Source organism: Pongo abelii, chromosome 7, assembly GCF_028885655.2.
Source record: "Pongo abelii isolate AG06213 chromosome 7, NHGRI_mPonAbe1-v2.0_pri, whole genome shotgun sequence".
In the NCBI taxonomy this organism is placed as follows: Eukaryota; Metazoa; Chordata; class Mammalia; order Primates; family Hominidae; genus Pongo; species Pongo abelii.
The window spans coordinates 143,830,411-143,853,750 of record NC_071992.2 but is presented as its reverse complement, the minus strand read 5'-3'; the positions used below and the strand labels follow the sequence as shown (position 1 = coordinate 143,853,750).

The following is a 23,340-nucleotide window of genomic DNA, read 5'->3' as shown; positions in this document are numbered from 1 at the left end:
CAGAAAAGGAATCAGTTTTGATGGTGAAGTATGAGTCGAGATCTTCTCATTTTGAGTCAAACTGTCATTCTTTCTTCAAATAATATTACTTGAGCAACAATCATGTATAAAATGTTCTGCTAGAGTATATGGGCCTAGCCATCAGAATTGCAAAGAACTTGGGCAACTCGTTCCTGCCAAGTGTTGGCTTATAACAATTTAAGCCTTAAGGAGCTTCCAATTTCAAAAACTTCCCCACCTGCAACATCAAAACATTGGAGAGGAGCTCCTCAAGCTTCCTTTAATCTGGAATATCTCTGATTCATACATTATCCAATTTTCTTCTTACCCCAACCCAAAGTACTGGCTAACAGCCTGGACTTTGAATTTAGGCCACTTGGATTCAAACCCAGGCACCACTATTTAACTAGCCATGGGGACTTGGGCCTTATCACTTTATCTCTGAGCCTGTGTCCTCACCTCTAAAATGGAGATGATAATAATACCTGTCTCCTAGGTTTGTTGTGAAAATTAGAAGCAATAAGACTTGTAAAGTGCTTAGCACACTCTATAGCGCATGATAAGCATGCACAAACATGTAAACTCACAAAGTTGTCCCCATTATTCCACCGCTGGAGAGTTTAACAGTCTCCACTTATTGGTTGATGCCACTGAGACTTTACATACTCAAAAGAAGCTGATCCTTCTTCTTTTTAACTTTAAAAGGAAGTGTGTATTCTTACTTTAATATATGAGGGAAGTGGAATACAGAGAGATGGCCCAACTGTCTCCGATAGAAACCAGACCCGTTTTAGGCATTATACCGTTTTTGAGGGGTGGAGCAGATTGAGAGTATAAACGTTTATGCTTTCTTCCCTAATGCATGCATGTCTGGGTAATGTGGAGAACAGAAAGATCCTATGGTTTACCAGATGTTCCCACCAGAAATCCTTGGCTCCAGTGGGCTGAGGAACAAGTGCTGGAAAGGTTGCTGCAGACCAATGCCATCCCAACAAAGCCAGGTTTCAGTGACAGCAATGGACTGGTGATGTCTTGCATTGGATGGTCTGATCCTATGGTCACCCAGAGACTTCTGCAATCCACTTAGGGATATATTTTAGAAGAGTAACTCAAGGATGTGTCAGCAAGTTAATAGCTGCTGTGATTGTGTGCTTTTACAATTATGAGGGCCATCAGGTACCATTATGGGGGAGAAAATAAGGGTAAAATTGGTGCCTTTTCCCCATGACCAAAATTACCATCGGGACAGAGCAGCCTGAGGGCAGCGCTATCAAGAGGGGAGAGCCCCAAGTTGTCTGATTGGTGACGATGGCAGGTTGGTGATGCTTCTTACCACATTGCTATCCTAAGCAGCAAGTGGTCTCGCCTCAGATTTGCCTCTACCATCCCTGCCAGGAAACCAGATGGCAAGAAGAGCCTATGAATCACTTCCCTGGGATAAGCAGAACAGTACTTGTGTATTCTTGCCTTTGTGGTTGCTTATTCTTTCGCAGTTCCAATAAGCAGGCCGGTGTCAATTGCCTGCTGGAGAATGCACTTGATTCTTCTGTGTACAGTATCAGAATATGATTTTTAGTTTTAATGGTAAGAAATATGAATAGTCCTATATTCACTCTTTTCCTCATTCCCACAGCTGTGACTGGACTTTTGGCCTCTGATGATCAAGAAAAATCCTACCTCCACCCCACTGATGCTTTTTAACTTTAAGAAGCTCTTCAGTACCACCGGAGTTTTCAGGGGGTAGAGTGGGTCCCTAGAAACTGATCGAGGGCCAATCTGCAGTGAGTTACCCAGGAGTTTAGAGTTTCCCTTCATTTAGGTCTGTTGAGTTTAATCAATATTTATTGTCTGAGCACATCCTTTGTGAACATCCCTCTGCTAGAGTCAGGAAATTAGAGATGAAACACTCATGGCTTGTGCCTTAGAGGAACTCTCCATTGAGCAGTGGAGACGGGAGAAAATGGAGAAGGAGAATGTGCTCTGCTGGACCCAGAGGAGAGACTTGGGGAGCCCTCAGCAGAGGCCCTTAACTCCTTTTTAGTAACAGGGAAAACTTCCTGGAAAAGGAGACGTTTTCATCTAATCATTCATCATGTCATATATTCATTCAATAAACATTTATTGAGCCCTTGCTATATGCCAAGCTCAGCACTACGTTCAAGGGACTCAGGAGCCAATGAGTCAGACAGTGTCCTGCCTTCATGGAGCTTCTATATAATCTTGAGGAAATCCAGAAGGAATTCCAAGGACAAAATAAGTGACGGGATGGAGAAGAGGGAATGACATTTAGATAGAGCAACAAGAACAAAATAATAATATGCTCTGCTTCACATATGCAGAGAACTAGAGTGACTTTCAGTTAATACTTATGGATTGAAATACCAGTAGTCTCTGACTATAGAAGGTAGGCAAAGGCAGAACCTTCAACCCCTCTAGATGAGGTTAGAGAATTTACTGTTTTACCATAGATGTCACTGTGTTAAAATCTAGCACTTCATTAGTAGGTAGTCAATGGATTCTAGCACTCAGCACCTAGTAGATGGTCAATAAATTTTTGTTGAAACATCAAGTGAATTAATGTCGGGCCAAACTGAACCATGGTCTTTGGATACATGATACTTGTTTCAACTCCCAAAGAGAGCAAAGGAAAAAAATATTTAATCATTAATGAATTTCAGAGATGAACACTGAATTAGAGCTGATCTTAGCTACATGGCTGACACCCTCTATTTACATCTTAAGTGCTAAATGCCAGCATAGATTTGCAAATTCTGAGTTGATTTTCATGGCTGATGCAGTTGAATGGGGCTGTGAGTAATTTTCAGTTCAGCTGTCCAGCATTTTTTTAGCGGTTTAACAAGAATTTATTGACCACACACTAGGTGCTAAGTACTGTTCTGAGATATCCCTTAGTCCAGAATATTCAGAAAATTGGAAAAACCCTGTGTATTGATATTATTCATTCATTTATTTAGCCAATATTTTCAGAGCCCAGTAGTGACAGATGCTGTAGTAGATGCTGGGTCATGGAGATTAATAAGGTGAGGTCCTGACACTTGAGGTGCCATCTCTTTGGGAAGCTTCTCTGGACCTTTTATTCTTCCCAACAGAGAAAACCCCAACATCTCTGTGCTTCGTGTCTGTAATGAATCTCTCTTGTTCTGTGTCCATCCCTGAACTGTGGGCTGCTCCAGTGCAGATACTCCATGTTGTTCAACTTTGATTCTTCTGTGGTTTTGTAAAGACTCTGCAACAAGAAACTGAATTCAATTGAGAACTCACAACCTGCTGGGGAAACAGACATGGGACACAGCAATGCATCAGCGTCTTTCAGAGTCTGTGGACAGGGCATTGTGGGGTTAAGAGTTTGAATAACTGGGATTACTTGGGCAATGAGTGTTGCAAAAACATCACAGAAGAGACCACATTTGAGCTTGGCCTCAGAGATGATAAGGACTTTGCTGGGAAGAAAAGAATCCTGTGAAATGGAAGGAAGTTTTTGAAGGAGCACTGGCGTACTTATTGTACTCCTGCAGGGTTCACTCCGTCCATTATCTTATAGGTCTAGGGTATGTGCTCACATACCCTAGGATGTGCTCACACTCCAGGATTGTGCTGGAAGTAGCTGAACTGATGTTGAGATTGTTTCTTACTCTTCATTATTTCTGACTGCCCATTTTACAGGTGGGAACCCTGGTTCCCAGAGTGGGAAATACATAGTTGAAGCAGAGGTGGCTGAAAATTCTGGATTTCTATGCTCCTGCCTTTAAACCTAGCTGCTTCTTATTCCCTGTGTTCTCTTGCCAGCTGTAGTCTTGGAGTTTCCTGTAGGCTTGGAGAGGATTTCCTTTTGGATGGTGTTCAGATGGAGCAGACACGTTACTTCCTTATCTGCTGCTATTGTTGAAGAGTGGCCAGCTGCATCTTTGGGTTTCCAAGATACAGCTGAACAGCCAGAGAAGACCTACTCTCCTCTAATAATAAATATTGTTCTCTCTTTCAGATTTATGTTAATATGGGACAATCCTAGACTGAGTGAGCACAGCTTTAGTATATGGTCAAAGAGACTGGGAACGAGGAGGTTAAGGATGGCTGTAACTGGAGGAATTGTGTCTTCTAGCCAGTTGTTTATTAGGGTCATGGTTGTCCTCTTCCCAAAGCCATACCTTATATCCCATACACAGACACATACACAAAAAAATACTGTATCAGGATTTGGTCCAGGGTTGATCTTGGAAAGTGAATTAATATGCAAATAAAAATGCAAATTGAATTATGTAAACAGATATGAAAATGAGACAGTAAGAAATAATTTAGCCTCCTTTCCCTTTATTGTATCACACACAGTAACATGAGCAAAGTTCTTGGAGTCTTATTAAACTCCAAACAAGAATCTTATTTTCAAATCATTTTTTATATAGTCACTGCCCAGTCTTCCCCGCTAGGGGCAGGACAGTGAGGGAAAGCCCTCACTCACTGAGCACTTATTTGCCAGGCCTTGTGGTAGGCAACTTGATAATTGTTATCCAGTTCAACACTCACCACGGCACTATAAGGAGTAAGTGATTGATCCCTATTTTACAGATGAGAAAACAAAAGCTCAGAGAAGTTAATGGCCACACCAAGCTCACTCAGTCTTGAAAGTGCAGAGCTGGAATTTGTATGTGACTTGAATTAAGGCTAAATTGATATGAAAAAAAATCCATTTCTCTTCCTAGTTTTAATTCTGCTTTCATGAAGTGAGGATTTGTCTTCTCTCCCTCACTCAAAACTCTTAAGTCTACTGTTGATAGCTTTAGTGGCTTTAACTATTGTTCACATCCAGTGGGGAAGATAAATTTGCCCATGGAAGATGACGAGAACTTGTGTTTCGAAGAAGTTCTCACAAATGTCTCACTGACACTGATTGGTTCATGTGCTGATTGGCTAAAACTCATGTTTGAGAATGAGGGTGGGGACAGGATGATGTTCCCACTTGGAAATCAGGATCTCATTAAGAGAAATGGCAGAATTCCTGCTGTGCAGGCAGCCAAAGATGTCTGCTATACGGTGTCTGGAAGATACTGGTTGTGAAAGTAAATTTTGGGAAATAAACCAAAAAAATTAGAGGCTAACAGAGCCATTAAGCATGTACAGTGACACCATATAAATCCTCAATAACATAATTAACCTAATGTAAATAAATTAAGCCCCACTTTGCTAATATATTGGGTTTTTTAGGTTACAAAATGTTTTCTAAACACTTTGTGTCTCAAGGTATTACTTGGATGTGGGTTTTATTATTTTCATTTCATATGATAAGGAAAAAAAGGCTTCAAGATGTAAAGTCAAGAAACAATGTGGTAGGAACTTGAATTGAGGGCTTTATATGCATTTTCTTAGTGGTCTTTTCACTATCACTCTCCCAAGTTTGAATGCTAGAACCACTATCCAATCAATGCAGAACCATTACAACTGGCAGGTAGATTATAAAATAAGCTGGTATGAAGCAGTTTACACCACCCACCCACAATTCCTGAGAATGTTCAGGGCATTCGGGGAGTCAGCGTTACATGATACAGTTCTGGATTCAGAATGCCCTGGGTCCTGGCTCCAACACACATTGGCTGTGTGACTTGGGCAAGTTATTGGATCACTCATAACTGAGTTTCTTCACCTCATAAAGTGGAAATAACCCTACCTCATCTATATTTCAAAATGAATAAGTAGAACATAGTAAATAAAGAGCTCAGAACAGTGCCTGGCATATTGTAGACATTCAGAGATATACGGACATTTGGGATGGATGACTGTCTCCGTTTTCTTGGGACCGAGGAAGTTCCTGGCATGAGGAACTTTCCGTGTTCAAAAACGGAAGGCCTCAGATAAATTAGAGCTAGGTGTTCACTTTGGGTGACATTAATAATTGTAATTCTGAGAATGAGATGGCTCAGAAAAAGGAATACTCTTATGCTTTGGTTGAATGATTTGGTTTAAACTAAGATATGGTAAGTCCAAACACACTGAGATTTCCCATCTAAATGTTAACTGCTGTACTACTGGGCAGAGTGGCTGTCCTCGGGATTGAATTTGACACATTAGGTAAACATAGCCCTGCTGGAGGAGCATCAGTAACTGGAAGGTCATGTGCAGAGGTGAAGGTGCTCTGAATTGGGAGCTGGGACTCTAGATGGTCACCAGGCTGCTGCTCTGGGTAAGTCCTGCACCTCTGTTTCCATTTTGGGAAAGGGGCAGCCTAGATAGCAAAAAACAACATGCATTCCTCTAGTTATTTACAGTTCACAGGTGCCTTTTCTTGCCACTGTCTCATGTGACCCTCACTACAATGCAGTGAAGATGATGTCACCCTCAGTATTTGCTACTCCCAATTTACACATGTGGAAAATGAGGCTCAAATGAGACAGAGCATCTTTCTCAAGGCCTCACAGCCAGGAGGTGCCCCTGACAGAACTCAAGCCTAATTCTAGAGCACATCTCTTTTTCATGTCACCTCTCTGCCAGCTGAACACAGGGGTCCCTTCCTCTTTCATGATCTCATGACACTGAAACTCAAAATTGTGTCCTTTTAGTCTAAGGGGTAAAAGTCAAAGCCTCGAGCTAAAGTTCCTTCGGCTGAACATCTTTTTGGAGCATTATTCGTCATCTCTCTGACCTTTGCAGGCACAGGAGAAAATGGGCAAGGGTTTCTTTCTCCATTAGAAGAAAAGAACTTCTATGACCTCTATGGAATAAGAAAACATGATGGTTTCATGGGCAGTGATTGCTATGAGCAGACGTTAGCAGAATAGAAACAGATCTTCTAAGTGCAGACCGTGACTTGGGAAAAATTTTAATTTAGCAGAAACCTAATTACTCATTTATATGTGGTACAATTTCTCTCTTTTCTCCAGAACATGTGTGCGTGCACACACACACAAAGCTAATTATGATCCAAAGATTCCTCTGGAAAGGGTAGTTAATTGGTTCTAAGAATACCTCTATCAACAAAAACAGTGACACCCTTGTCCCGGGTTCTGAGGAGTCAGTCAGCAGGAAGCCTTGCCTATGAATTCTCAGTTGCAAAGTAAACCTTTATTTCAGTACAATATGTTTTATGGTGCCATAAAAGAGCAGGAAAGTCAATAGTTCTATCTAATATCAACGGAACCAAGAAAATACTTCACTGATTCTCTACTGTTTAAAGGGCAAAAGAATATGAATAGTTACCCTTAACAAAGTATTTGAAAATCTTAGAGGTTTGACTTCAGCTTTTGCTCAAGCAATTGAGGCTGCCATATTGAGGTAGATAATGCATGATTGCTTCCCTCATGAATGCATAAAACCTAGGAACCAAGACAAAATTTCTTTGCTAGAGAATTTGGAGGTGGCTTGAATCTCTAATTGTATTCAACTATCAAACTATTGAGACTCATTAATTGAACAAATATTTATTTGTGCACGGTTGTATTCTGGGCCCTAATGGTTTGGTCTGCAAAGGGAAAGGAGACCAGGGTTAGACACGAATTTCTGTTAATGAGACTCCAAGCTCGACCCGTGAGAATTGCCTGGCTATATCTTTAATACATACATTTCTTACCCTTGCCACTATCATAGCCCCAACTCAAGATCATTGCTTCCTGAGGCAGCTTCCTGTCTTCAGATCTGCCTTTCATTCTCTCTAAGCATTCAGAGAGACTGTTCTAAAATGAGCACGTGGTCTTGACCCTCCTTCTGGCTTGAATCCTTTCCCGGTTCCTTATTGTCCTTAGAATAACACACAAGCTTCTATGCAGCCTGCGCAACATGGCCCCCTGCTTACCCTCGCTCCTGATATCTTCCCTCCCACCCTCACCTCCCTCTGCACTTGATCTTCTTGATCTCCGTTTCGTTTTGGAAACATATTCTCCTCTCTCTTGCTTCCAGGTCTTTGCATGTGCTTCTTCTAAGGAAATGTTCCAGCGTTGCCAGTGCAGGTTATGCATGTATGAACTTCAAGTGGCCAAACAGAAAAATTTGCTGATTGCAACCATGAACTTGTGATGAGGAACAGGGCAAGTGACACTCTTTGTTTGTCAAATGACTTTAAGCCAATATTCTCCCCCTTCTTCTTCTATGGTATTTATTGGTTCATATAATTATGGAGGCAGCTAAAGTCACGCATAGAATAGCTCAGGACCTTCACTGGAGGGACTGTATCATTTTTGGCTTTTGAAGGTGAAAGGAAAATCCATTAATGATCCTCTCAGGACAATAGGTGTAAACTGAGAAAATCCAAGGCTGCTCCCACAAGGTGGCAACAATCTCCCCCAGCCACTCGTTGATTACTGTGGCTGGAGCGAGGGGTGCTCTGATTGGCCAGGCCTGAGCCCCATGTCCACCCCTGGAATCACCCCACCTGAATGCCAAAAACTGTGAGTTGGGGCGGGGTTGTTCCCCAAACTGGAAATTAGGTGCTTGTGTGCCATTTGAAGGAAGGGTTGCTGGGTGGTCAACACAATAAAAGTGTACATGCCTTTGGTAGCTGTAGTTTTGGATTGGCAGTGAGGAACAGAAATGGCATAATAACTTTACAGAAGAAACAGTGTACATTTTGATGACTTCTATAAAATGGGAGATTATTTTGTTCCAGATTAAATGCTTTACGGTTACATCAAAAAGCCAGCAACTGTTAACTATGAGGGAAACCTGATGTGGTGTATATGAGAACTCTGAACTGTTGTTGAGATTTTTCTGCAAATATGAAGCTGTTTTAAAATAAGAGAAGTTTACTTACAAAAAGACTGGCTACCAATGTAACATATATCTTATTATAGACAATAAATACTTTCAATTCAAAGTCATATCACACAGCTTTCAGGTAAACAAAATAAAATTCTGTATTTTTCAGGGGAGAGAGAAAGAGAGTGACTTCATCTTTGATGGTGACAATAAGCATATAGCAAACATTTTTGCAGAGGGTAGTGGAAATGGAAAGAACTTTAAAAATTCAATTCAGTTTACCTTGGTTTAAGAAATGCTCTCTTCTTTTTCTGAGTGCCTGTGTTCGTCAGAAAAGGAAAAGTAGGGACCCAGGACTTATTCTGTATTTTGGTTTTATTTGTACATACATTTGTTTGTCTCAGCTGTACTATATCTTATAGTTATATCACTTAATTATTATACAAACTGATGAAATATAAGTGCAAAAGGAGAGTCGATGAAGTATAAGATAAATGCTCCTCACAGGCTTGATAAAGACAACTTACTAACAAAATTAATGTTGAATTAGGTGTGAGGAAGACAACTGCAAAAGTTTGAGGAAAACATCATAGGGATCTACCGGAGTCTTAGTCAGATTTCTTCCCAAGTGTTTTAAGTTATCACTCCCCTCCAGTGAAAAACCAGGAGTTATGGCTTACACAAGAAACATGATTTGAACATCAACGACCAAACCCATCATCAAAGAGAAGTTCTGAGCCTTAAAATAAAAGATTTGTGATGACATAAACATTTACATATTTTTCAACTAGATAGATGTTAACCCATTTCAACAAATTTTTCAATTAAACAACCAACTTTGAATGCATTCATATTGAATAGAAGGGCTTTATTCTATTGATGAATTGTAATAAGTAAGAAAAATCTAGTCGTTGACTTTTTTCTAGCTTGCAAAAGCTGTTCTACATGTGATGCGTTTTTCCTGAACACCATTAACCTAAGAACCAGAGTTATTTCTGATAGTACAAAGCAGAGCTTTGGAAAGATGCACAGTTTTGGTTTGGAGGCAATAAATTTCCACAGTTGTTTATCCTTCCTCTATCCTTATTACTGGAGAGTGCATTATTCTTGCCAAATGAGTCAACTGAAATGAGAAAAATAAATTATTTGAGCTCATTTATATGTCATAGAGGTACGTAACTTCACAAAAATCTCACAACGTTTATATTTTTAGAAACTTCCTCCCGTAGATTTGGTTCTAGATATGAGCCTTTGTGTCCAAAATTTGTGGATTATTTACACTGCAGATCACTCATTACGGATTCCTCTTAGGCCATTCCCTTGCCCTTATGACTAATAATTGTGCTGACTCTCTTACCACCTCTTTCTTACTATCAGTGAGAGGTCCTTAGATAATGTATAATTCTTTGAAGATAGGCCTGAATTTGCTACTGTTTAAATAGTAGCCCCATAATAATATTGTTTCCTGTGTGTATAGTACTTGTTTGGTTTACAAGTGTTTTTACATGCATTTTCTCATTTGAGCCACATAATAAACCTCTTTACATCCTTGTCATAATTGAGAAATCTGAAATTCAAATACTGCAAGTAATTCATTTGATATTCCTTAATTAGTAATTGGTAGACCTGGTATTCAGATTAGGAACTTCTGAATTCAAAGCCACAGCTCTTTTCTGAAAGACCAACACAAACATAAAGTAATTCAGGTTTATTTGTTCCTTTTGGTTTACTCATGTCACAAAAATCTTTTGTTACCTTCTGTGAATGCATTTAACAAAGAGTTTATAGAGCATTAATTACACGCTAGACAATTGGTTAAAATAGATGTACATTGTTAAAAAGCAGAAGCTTTATTCTGGGGATGTTTGGGGACGGAGATTGGACCGCAAACAACACTCACACGCTGAAGTTCATACTTGAAATTCTCTATGCTTGGTTTTCACATGCATCGCACATAGCATGCAAAACTCAGGGAAACACAAATATCCATTTTAGCACACTGCCATTGGTTAACTGCACAGTTATCAGTAAGCCATATGATGGTGTGAATATGCGCTCTTGATAATTGCCACCATTTCCCATGGAGTGAGCATGTATTTATTTACTACATTATTACTGAAAAAAAAGTGTGTGACTTTCTGGTAACTATGTAATTAACTTGTACCTCACTATGTTATTGTAGCTTAAACTGCATCTAGTGACTTCTAAAGAGCTGTTAGGAACAATGCAGACCATGCTTTGTGGTTCTGTCCAAGAGAATGCTTATGTGTTGAGCATATTTGTAGTTGATTATTTTTGAGCCAACTGTTGGTGTCAATTTCAATTTATTGTGGGCTTGTGCCAGACAGTACGTGCTTCAGCAGAAAATATCTCTTCTTTCTCTACTTATTTCTTGCACTTTTTTTCTACTGACTATATTACTCTTCTCATTCAAATATCTGCTAGATTTGTTCAACAAAGCAACCCCGATGCCTGTCCTTTATATACTTCATAAACTGTGAAGTTTACGATGTAGTTTTATGAATGAGCAGCATAGCCATCCTGAAATGGATCTCTTTGCAGGTCTCATTTTTAAGAGCTTCTCTTGTCTGAGTGACTGAATACTTTTTGTTAATCTAATTTATATGTTTAATGTAATCTTGCTATCATATAGAACACTGTGAAATAGAAGAGAATTGCTTTATCCCTCTTTCTGCTTCACTAACTCAGTGCATATTAACATCTGGCATATTTTCTTTCAGTGTTTTTTCTTGCGTATCTGTGATTTAAAAAATACATGCATAGTAGTAACCACAGTTTGCAGATTTTTTTTTTTTAAGACCATGTCTCTGTCGCCCAGGCTGGAGTGCAGTGGCATTATCTTGGCTCACTGCAACCTCCACCTCCCAGGTTCAATCAATTCTCATCTCTCAGCCTCCTGAGTAGCTGGGATTACAGACGTGCACCACCATGCCCAGCTAATTATTTGTATTTTTAGTAGAGATGTGGTTTTGCATGTAGTATGCAGAACATTTTATATCATTTTTCTTCCCTTAATATTATGACTTTGTTTTTCTGTGCTCCAACATAGTCTTATAAACTTCTTTTGAAATGAAATGGATGGATATTTTTTGCCATTCTTTTGGATAAGTAAAGCTAAAAACTTTGGATGTTATGTATAATATAAGCAAGAGAAAACATTGAAAGGTGGAGAAAAGAAGGCAACTTGTTGGAGGCCTCAGGACTCAGAGTATGACATGGCCATGGGATTCCTGCATTTTCTTTTGGTCTCATCTATCCCAGGACTGGCCTCTCGAGGAGCTGGCAACCTGGATGTGTCAATGAATGCAAATGAAAAGAGTCCCAAGACAAGATTGCTCACTCCAGCCAGAGGACCAGGAAAGGGCAGCCTAGCAAGAAAAAAAAAAAACTTTTAGACATCAACTACCAAACACCATTGTAAAAACAGTAGCCCATTCTATCTTATCAGCCAGGGCTGTGCAGGAAGCTTTGACTTTCACCCTCACCAAGATATAAGGAGGTGCCCAACCCCCTTGCCTGGGTGGCATCAGAAAAGGTAAAGTAGGACCCTGAGAATTTCATCCTCGACGGTCAGCGGGGACTCCATCTTCCCCATACCCCTCACCTCCCTAACACCACCCACCCCACTACCAGCCAGAGTGGTACCAGCAGAGGCCTGGCAGGGGTCTGAATTCCCACTCCTGCCCAGCAGTCATGAGGAATCCTCCCTCTTTCTGAGTCTCAACAGAGGCTAAGTGGAGTATCTGGACACCCACCTTCGCTTGATGGTGTCAATATAGTGCCACTCTTTTCCCTCTGGCTTGATATCAAAGGAAGCCCTCTAAAACAGAGAATTTAAAGAAAATCTAGTTTCATAATCCAAATGTCTAGGATTACATTAAAAAATCACTTATTATATAAGAAATCAGGAAATTTTGAATAAGAAAATAGAATCAAAGAACACCATTACCTTGACAACAGAGATTCTAGAATTGTCTGGCAATGATTTTAAAGCAGCCATTACCAAAATGCTCCAGTGAGAAATTATGAACATGTTTGGAAAAAAAAGAGAAAAAAGTAGAAGGTATTGGCAAAGAAGATATAAAGGAGAACTCAATAAACATTTTAGAGCTGAAAAATACAATAAACTGAAATAAACAACTCATTAGATGGACTCAATAACAAAATGGAAGGACATTGATAAAAATATCAGTGAAACAGAAGACAAAATAATGGAGAATTTTCAAATCTGAATAACAGAAAAAGAAATTGGAAAAGAATTGAACAGAGCCTCAGAGAGCTTTGGGACTAATACAAAAGACTGAATATTAATATTTTAGAAGTCCCAGAAGAAGAGAGAGAAGGCATAGCTGAAATGTCTTTAAAGAAATAATTGCTGCATTTCTTAAATTTGACAAAACACATAAACCTACAGATTCAAGATACTGAGTGAACCTCAAACATGATAAACCCAAGAAATCTGAAATACGACAAGCCCAAAGAAATCCAAAGTACAAGATATAACAGATAGCCAAGACACACCATAGCAAAACATTTAAAAACTAAAGACAAAAATTCTAGAAATCAGTGAATTAGAAACAACATTTTATTTACAGAGAAAAAGCTATACAAATGACAACACACTTCTCATCAGAAACCATGGAGGCCAAAAGAAAATGGCATATTTTTTAAGTGCTGAAAGACAAGAACTATGTATTTCCAAAATTAGTCTATATCCAGAGAAAATATCCTTCTAGGATGAAGGTGTAATAAAGATATTCTCCGATGAAGTAAAACTAAGAGAATATGTTGCTAGCAAGGGAGGTTCTCAGAAAGAATTCCTCTAAAAAGAAAGTAAATGACAAAAGAAGAAGTCTTGGGTCATCAGGAAGAAAGGAAGGAAGAACAATAGAAAGAGTAAAAATACCAGCAAATACTGTAGACTTTCTTCTCTTGAGATTTCTAGATCAGGTTTGATGACTGAAGAAAAAAATATAACACTGTCTAATGGGGTTAAAAAAGTATATCAAAGCAGGAGATGTCTAAAATAATTACATTATTGTTGGGAGAAAGCAAAAGGAAATAAGCATGGGGATGTGTAACTGTAAAGGAGTAGCATAATAATCTTTGTGGGAGGTAATACTTCTGTATCTTGCAGAAGCACTTACAGAAATCTACACAAGTGATACAATGACATAGAACTACACATGCACACACATGCAAGTTTCTGCATGTGCATGCTTGTTCCCCCCACACACTGTACTTCTGTCAATTCCTGATTTTGATATTGTATGATAGTTGTATAAGGAGGAACCATAGAAGGAACCTTGGTGAAGGGTATACAAGACCTCTCAGTACTATCTTTCAAATCTATAATTTAGATAATTAATAATTATGCACTGACAATCAATAATTATATCAAAATAAAATGAATCATTAATAGATAAATTTTGTTGCATCCATACAGTAGAATGTTACCAAATAACAACATGGATAAATCTCATGTTCATCATGCTAAGTGAAAAAAGGCATACACAAAAGTTTGTGTACTGTATTATTTCATTTATATAATGACCTAGAAAATGGAAAACCATAGGGAAATAACTATACCAGCGGATTCCCTGGGGCAGGAAGTGAGTATTGACTATTTGAAGGAAATTTCGAGATGATGCAAGTTTTGTACATCTTTTCTTAAATTAAAAAATAATTTAGAGATAAAGTCTCATTATGTTGTCCAGGCTGTAATGCAGTGGCTATTCACAGGCATGATTACAGTGCACTGCAGCCTGGAACTCCCTGGCTCACGTGCTCCTCCTGCCTCACTCTTCCCAGTAGCTGGGACTCCAGGCAAGTGTTACATATCTTGATGACAATGGTTACATGACTGTACACATTTTTAAAAATTTACATTTTTAAAATGTATAAAACTCTATGTAAATTATATCTCTACACACCAAGTTTAATAAAAATGAAAAGAAAGCATCATGAAATCCTAAACTATACCCACAATAATTATGTATGTTGTTTTTTATTTTTTACCATAAAACATTATGTGGTCATAAACACCTATGAGCAAAATAACATTGTTTCCCCAGGATCTTTGTGTTACTTCTGTAGACTGCACTCCCAGAAGTCGTATTACAGAGGTGGATGGAGAAGAGTAGAGGAATAAATTTTAGGCACATTTTTACAGAAATATTTGCATATGCAAGTATGCAAAATTACTTTCTAGAAGTATAAACATTTTTAGCTAGTTTATAATGCCATTAAAGTTTTGAAAGTACTTCTTTCCCCCACACCCTTGTGGGCAATAGAATTTCGATTGCTACTGTCAGTTGGTTCCACTTGGCTCAGATATCTCTTCCTGATAATTGAAGGGTTTGCACTTATTTGAGACCTTGTAATTATGGCATATAGGATTAGCAGAGCAGAACTGAACCCGCACTATTTACAGTTTACTAAACATCCCCTTGAACATTCACACACACGTATGACAAACTACAAACACTCTTCATTGATAACTATAGTGTCATTCTGGTAATTATCATTAATTTTATTTACCAGAATATTGATGATGTCTGCAGACAGGAGAATTAGCGGGGTATCTTATTTCGGTTCTGGAGTGAGTCCCCTTCTTTTAATTTTTATTTTTTGTCCTCTGCCTCTCTGTTATTTTCACATTGTCTCCTTGTCCCATTCAATTGTGTCTATCATTCCATTTTACATTTAAATGATCTCTTGATTTTGCTTTGGGTTAATTCTCACTCTGTCATAAATGTGACTTGATCTGTCACAAACTGCCCAAAATACACATTTTAGGATCTTGCATCTTCATCTACTATTTTTCTATATTTGCAATGATGTCTTTTTCTATTTTCTGTTATTGGATACCTGTGGCACTTTACTCCAAGGAGATGTAGCTTTCTCTAATATTTTTATTGCAAAATATGCCTACTGTAGTAGATGCATTTTGAGGTGCTTTGTCTTGGGTCTGCAATGATGAGCTGTGTTTTATAGTTGCTCCTGGCTTTTGCTTGAGTATTAATAATTCTGGGGTAAGCATCTCCCTAAAAGAATTATCCCCTCCTCAGGAGAATCCTTCTACTTCCTTTTTGCTTCCTCCGTTGCCCTAATACATGAGCATGTTTTCACTTGCTTTACCTCATTTAACTTTCAGATTACTCTCAGAAGGAGATTCAAATACTCCCATTTTGCATGTGAGACAGCCAAATAGGAAAGGGTCCACAGAGAAACTCCAACCAGCCTGTATACTGGGAGGAGTGCACACTGGGGTGGAGCCACAGAAGTTCTCACCATTTGCAGTGGGGAAGAGCCTGGCCCTTCCTATTCCTGGGTGGTAGCTGGGATTCAATTGTGAGGCAGGAAGCACATACTAGGAAGACTCTGGCTCTGCTGAGTCCCTGTTCTGCCCCCATTTTTCCTTTTGCTCAATAAATCCCATTATTCTCACCCTTCAAATTGTCTCCGAGCCTAATCTTTCATGGCTTTGTGACAAGGAGCTTGTCTTTAGCTGAACTAAGGAAGAGTCCCACACCACATGCACACAATATGATGACAAAGCCCTCCCCACCAGCACTACTACTAATGCCAAGAGCTCTCCTCTAAACAGTGTGACCCGGCTTTGTGGAGAGTTGGCCAGGTGGGCATCACCTGAGCTCAGGGACAATCTCTGCTCTGGTCTTGCCTTATTCCCAAGCTGGATTTGAGCCCAGGTCTCTTGACTTCCCTTCCTTCCTCCCTACTCATTCCCATGCTGGATTTGAGCCCAGGTCTCTTGACTTCCTTCCTTCCTTCCTTCCTTCCTTCCTCCCTCCCTCCTTTCCTCTGTCCCTCCCCTCCTTCCTTCCTTCCTTCCTTCCTTCCTTCCTTCCTTCCTTCCTTCCTTCCTCTAATGTCTGTTGAGCACATATTAAATGCCAGCTTCCTTCTAGGATTTGGAGTTTTTCAATGAAAAAAAGTGGATTCCTGCTTTTGTGATATTTGTATTCTAGTGAGTGGACACAGACAGACTACAAAGCATAAATGTTATAAAGTGGTGAGGGGTGGTTGCTATAGACAAAAATGTATAAAGGAGTGTAGGGGATATCAAGAGTTCTGGGGGATGATGGGATTGCAATTTTAAATGCAGAGGTTAAGATAGACCTCATTGAAAAGGTGACATTAGAGCAAAGGCTTGATGTCTATGTGAAGAGCATTCTGCACACATGCAGCAGCTGGTGCAGAGGACTGAAGGTGGAACATGGGTTGATTGTGGCTTAGCGATAAGGGGCAGTGCAGACAGAGGTGCAAAGAGGCATCAGGGGGGCCTAGTCATGAAAGGCTCTGCAGGTCATGGTTGGACTTAGATCTGCTTCTGTCCCTCTATGTTGTGGTCAGCAAGATGATTTCACCAGCAGTTTATTCAATATGCTTTCTAAGAAAATCATCATTTAACCAGTTAGTGTGGATTCTCCTGGCCAAATCCTAGTGTGCAAATATGCTGGAAACATTCAATCTTGTTTCCAGTAAGGCTTGGGATAATTTAGAAACTGTTCAATCAACTCAGTAAATATGAATTAAACATTTACAGTTGTATTAAATATTCGAAAGATAGGAACCAAAACAGTCTATCAAGTAATTGTACATATTTGTGCATTTACAAAATGCATATTCATGAGAGCTATGTAAATATATATTTAGTCATTTCCTCTTTCATGTGAAGTGCTATGGCTGAACTACAGATGGTAACTTTCTTGCGTCTGATTATGAAAATGGCACAGTAAAGCGTTCTGACGTTGTCCTTAGAAAAAGATCATTGTTTGGCCATTACCGTGAGTTCAGTGTTCTTGGAACTGGGGAGAAGAAAGTTCTACAACATGTCTGTTTTTGTGGCAGGCATCTAGGGAGGAAAGGCAGTTATTTCTAAGATACGTGGCTCTCATACTTTTTCCACCAAGGGTCACAAAAGGGAGGAGGTTTATGTGTAGGACACGCTGAAGCCCTGTGGGCTCTGTATTCCAGCCACAGTGCCACCCTTTCTTTCTCCGTCAGGAAAGCATATTGGCAGGGTAGGGAGTGAGCATAATGACATTTTGGGTTAATATTTAATTCATTCTAATTTATTCAAAAACGTGTCTAACTTCGCATGATATCTATTAATACTAACATGACTGGCAACCCCTCACAACTGCCTCTGACAACTCTTGTGGGTCCTTCTGCCACATCTAAGGACTCTCTGGATAAGGAGATGGTGAGAGAACACACATTCTAATTTTGTCTTTGTGTGACAGTCTTATGTGAAAATCTTTCTGGGAATTAGAGTTTTCTAAAGGGATCTCTATTTCCTAGGGTCCTGATACTCTTACTAGCATTTGCCAGTTAATTCTGTGAGACCCAAATGTGTGCAGGGCCTGGACACTTTATCTCAGACTAGGTCTCTTCCTTAACCATCCACTATTCCCCAAATATTTACACAGGTGGACTGGGTAGTTAGACTGATATTTGTGTCAGCCTTGAAAACTCAGGATGACTCTCGAAGCCGACTGCACATGAAGTATTGTTGCTTGGATCTCCTCGTTTGGAGATTAAGGGAACTTGACTGTGTGCAAGTTAGCAATAAGGACTGACTACTGGATTAGGTGGACCACGTGGATATCAGCTTGTGGTGGCCTTTTGGGATCTTCTGATCTCACTCAGAGTAAAAGCCAAAGTCCTCACTATGACTTAGAAAGCCCTTTGTGATCTGTGCCCCCAGGTCTATGACTTCACCTCTAACTAGTCCCGCTCACTTGCTTAACCTCCTTCCTCAATGGCCTCTCAGCTGGCTCCTTGAACCACCCCAGGCCCTTTGCACCTGCTATTCCCTCTCCTCAGCATGCTCTGCCCCAGACAATTGCAGTGCTAACTTACTTCCTTCAGGTTTCACTCAGAAATGACTTTCTCAGTGGGGTCTCCCATGACCATTCTATTTAAGATTTCAACTACTTTGCCAGCATTTCACTTCCCCTCCCTTGATCTTTTCTTCCAAGCACTCACTGCCCTCTCACACACTGTATCTTTTACTTATTTATCTTGTTCAGTTTCTGCCTGCCTCATCACAGTGTACATTTCACAAGGGCAGGGATTTTGTCTGTTTTGTTGATTGCTGTAGCCCTGGCATCTTGAGCAGTGCCAGCACCTGGTAGCATTAAATAAATATTTACTGAATGAATGAGTGGCTTCGTGCTTAAAAGCAAGAAGAGAGACCTTCATAGAGAAGTAGGAAAATGAAATGTTGCACAGATAAAGGGCCATGTAATGAGAGAGAGAGAGAGAGAGCAAGAGAAAGAGGTGAGATGCTGACAGATTTTCCAAAAACATTCCAGTTCCCACTTCCCATTTTTCATGAACCAGGATTTTTACTTCCTATCCATGGGCTATCCCTAAAAATTCCATCTTCTTAAGCTACTGTAATTGGGCTTGTCTTTATCGATACCAAAAATCTCTAAGCAAAAAAAAAAAAAAAACCAAAAACACAAAAATGGAGTCAAACTAGAAGATGCTGATTGTCTTCTCAGTACCCAGCGTGTCTTTGGAGAATGGGGTTCTCATGTAGCAAACAGTTTTGTGGGTTCTCTTCCGTGTTTCCTTTCTTGGATAACTAGGTCACAGGCAGCTGGTGTTTCCCATGTGGCAAAGGGAGCACACACAGAAATCCCCGCCTCCTCTCTCTTTGCTTTTCAAGCCCTGCTGAATGCCTCCTAATGATTTCATCTGCTCGGAGGTCTGCTGGCTTTTCCACTCTCGTAGAAGCTGGTGGCGCCGGGGGCTGATGCATGCTCTGACTACTGACTTGAAACATGCTTTGATGAATTAGTGCAACTCGGCCAGCCATTTACTTTAAATTTTACCCTTGATTCTTCCTCTAGCAAACAATTAAGGAGCAGCAGTGGCTTCCTGCAGGGGAGACCAATGCCTTCTGTCCTCTGCGGAAACAGCTTGGCATTCTTCCAATTGATGAATGGCATGGACCAGGAGCACCAGTTATCTTCAGCTTCTGAGCATCCGAATAAATAAACATACAAATGCATAACATAAAATAAATTCAAATTACAAACGAGAAAACCAATCTAGGTTACCAGCAAGTCCTATGACTTGATGTGGAGGCCTGGAAGTGCATCCTTGAACCTTGCAATGCAGTGAGCCAAAGAGCGATAAGAGGCCACATGAATAACTGGGCCAGTGACAAGACACATGTCCTCCTCCTTGCGGGGTGAGTAGCCCAGTCCAACCCCAAAAGCTCCTGAGTAAGAGGAAAATGTCTCTTTAACAGTATTAAGGGACAATTTATTATGTGTATCCTTCCAGGGAAACACAATGTCAGTAAAGGCCCATTGCATTTGCATTATTTCCAGACAACAGCAGCAGCAGAAAGGGACACTGATTTATTTCAGAGCAAGCACAGGTGAATTTAATGTCTGCTGGGACTGAGCCAGGGAGAACTTAACCCATTCTGAGTCTTTCTAATGCTTTAGGGGGAACCATAGGTTTTTGGAATGGTTCTATTAGCTTCTTTGGTCAAATTCAGTGTCCCTGAGCCTGTGCTTCTCAACCGCTTGGTAATAAAAGCTCTTACAGGGTGGAGGGGAGAGAAAAAATTATATTTAAAAACAGAAAATCTGGTTTTATACCCTGGCCACGTTAATTTCTTTCCGTGTGACCTGGGCAAATAATTTAATCCTTTTACGACTCAGTTATCTCTTTTGAAAAATAAGCGTAATAATGCTCCCTGCAGGATTTTAATGAAAATCAACTAAGCAAATGTATTAATGAGTGACTTATATAATGAATTGTATAAATGACATTGTTTTGGTGTGACACCAATTTGGGATTCCTGGGTCACAAACAGAAGTTTAGGTATTATCTTCAGGTATGGTGTCTTGGCTAGCTTAGCTAGCAGAGAGCTTTTTTATCAGAAGAATCGTTCAGTGGGAGGTAAAACAGTCACTCTTTGAATTCTGGAATTAGAGAGTTATGAAATTCAAAAGGTCATGGTAGAAAGTGTCTTGGAGACATCTCTTCCAAGCTTCTGTTTTGGCAGATGGAAAAACTGAGGCTTAGGGAAGCAAAGTAGACTGTAAACATCTTGGAGGATGAGGTCAATCTTAATTATCTTTGGTTGTTGTTTCTTATCAGTATACACCAGAATGCCCTGCATCCAGCGAATGCTCAAAAAGTGTTGGTGGAAGTGACAGAATTCCATCATCATTAAACACAACCGGTGTTGCAGTTGACAATGGTAGGTTGGAGTATTTTCTCTTCTGATCCAGATTAGATCAGAATTTGTATTTTAATATTAAACCTTGAAAGGAATGCGTTTACTGGTCAACTGAGGTGTCTTGAAAGAGGACATGACCCCTATAAAGCCAGAAACATCCTGGTAAATCCTCTAGTTTCAACTTCTGACAGAAACTCCTTGAAGTCTTAAAGAACAGTTCCTTTAATTAAACCTTCATACAATTTTAACTTACATAGTAGCACATAATTACAAAATGTTACCCAATACATTACCTTATTTAATTCTCCTAATGATCTGGTGAAGTAGGCATTATTATTTCCATTTCTCAGAGTAAGAAATTGAGGCTCTGAGAGTCTGAGTGATGACCCAAGGATGTATAGGCACTGTCAGGACTGGAACTTGAACCCAGAACTCTTGATTTAAGTGTATTTCATTAACACTACCTTGTAAAGTACCAAGTAGATATCCTTTGCACCTGTTTCTTTCTTCCTCCTTTTACTCTCCCCTTCTCTCCCTTTTTCCTCTCTAGGCATTGAAGCAGGTGAAAAATCAGTACAGCAGCTTCTGTCTTGGAAGAGTTTGCAGCCTCCTGAAGAGGGTTTACAGGTAAAAAACGTAATTCTAAATGCAGAGGATCTTTATTATGCACTAACCCTGATAGAACACAGCCCAAAAGGGTTAACTGACCTGCCTGGAAGATGGGAAAGAGAGATAAACCACAGTCCAAGATACAGTTGCTGCTGGAAAAAGAAATCACTGAAATCCCAAAACACCCCTTTCAAAATATCTAGGCTCGCAAAGCCGTGTCTTTCCTTCTCCCCTCTCTTAGATGTGATGAATGAGAGATGTGTGTGTGTGACACATCCAACTGGAATCTGCAAATTGCTGATCCTTTAAAACCTATTTTTGTAAATACCAATAAAACAAGTCTTGACGCTTGTGCCTGAGTTCAGGGAATTCATTCAACCTGGAGCCCTGGAGGAGGAAAGCTATTCCCTAGGAATTTTTCCCCTTTCAGGTATCTCACCTGAAACTGAAACTCGTCTCTCACTCTTCCCTTTTTCTGCCTTTCTTTGATTCAGAGCCTGTAATCCCTTCTGGTTTTCCTCCTTTGTCTGCCTTCACTTTGTCTAAGCAACAGAAGAGTTTAGTTTGCCAAATGAATAATACCACAAAGTGTTGAAGTCTGGAAATAATGCCTCGTGGGCACTCCATAACTATTTGTTTAATGAATAAATGAATCAGTGAATAAATGAATGAATAATGGCCAAGTTCAAATACTAGCTCTATCATTTACCAGTTCCCCAACTTTAAGACAGATATTTAACCTCTTTTTGCCTCAATTTCTTATCCTTCCATATTGTGTATAGGAGATTATAAAAATATATATACAAGCATACCTTGAGATATTGTGGGTTTGGTTACAGACCACTGCAATAAAGCAAATATTGCCATAAAGCAAGTCACGTGAAGTTTTTGGTTTTCCAGTGCATATAAAAGTTATGTTTACACTGCTGTAGTCTACTGTGTGTGAAATAGCATTATGTCTAAAGCATGTACACATCTTATTTTATTTTTTAAATTTTTTTGAGACTGAGTCTCAGTCTGTCACCCAGGCTGGAGTGCAGTGATGCGATCTCAGCTCACTGCAACCTCCACCTTCCAGGTTCAAGTGATTCTCCTGCCTGGGCCTCCCAAGTAGCTGAGATTACAGAGGAGCATGCCACCACACTCAGCTAATTTTTAAAAACTTTTTTTTTTTAGTAGAGGCAGGGTTTCACCATGTTGGTCAGGCTGATCTCAAATTCCTGACCTCAAGTGATCCTCCTGTCTCAGCCTCCCAAAGTGCTGGGATTACAGGTGTGAGCCACCATGCCCATTCTTAAATGTACACATCTTAATTAAAAAATATTTTATTGCTGGCTGGGTGTGGTGGCTCATCCCTGTAATCCCAGCATTTTGGAAGGCTGAGGCAGGAGGATCACTGGAAGTCAGGAGTTCTAGCCTTGCCAATATGGTGAAACTTTGTCTCTACTAAAAATACAAAAATTAGCCAGGTGTGGTGGTGGGAGTCTGTAGTTCCAACTACTCGGGAGGCTGAGGCAGGAGAATCACTTGAACACGGGAAGCAGAGGTTGCAGTGAGGTGAGATCATGCCACTGTACTCCAGCCTGGGCAACAGAGTGAGACTCCATCTCAAAAAAAAAATCTTTATTGCTAAATAATAAACCTGGGCCTTCAGCAAATCCTAATGTTTTTTGCTGGTGGAGGGTCTTTTCTCAATGTTGATGGCTGCTGACTGATCAGGGTAGTGGTTGCTGAAGGTTGGGTAGCTATAACAATTTCCTAAAATAAGACAAGAATGA

The 23,340-nt window shown here is 39.9% G+C and overlaps 1 long non-coding RNA gene across 1 annotated transcript; it reads left to right on the top strand.

The window, feature by feature from the left end:
- The first annotated feature begins 19,608 nt into the window (after positions 1 to 19,608).
- LOC103891387 (uncharacterized) lies at positions 19,609 to 21,911 on the top strand. Its single transcript, XR_655626.4, has 3 exons — positions 19,609 to 19,948; positions 20,872 to 20,974; positions 21,504 to 21,911. It is a non-coding gene; the product is annotated as an uncharacterized LOC103891387 (long non-coding RNA).
- The last annotated feature ends 1,429 nt before the right edge of the window (positions 21,912 to 23,340 follow it).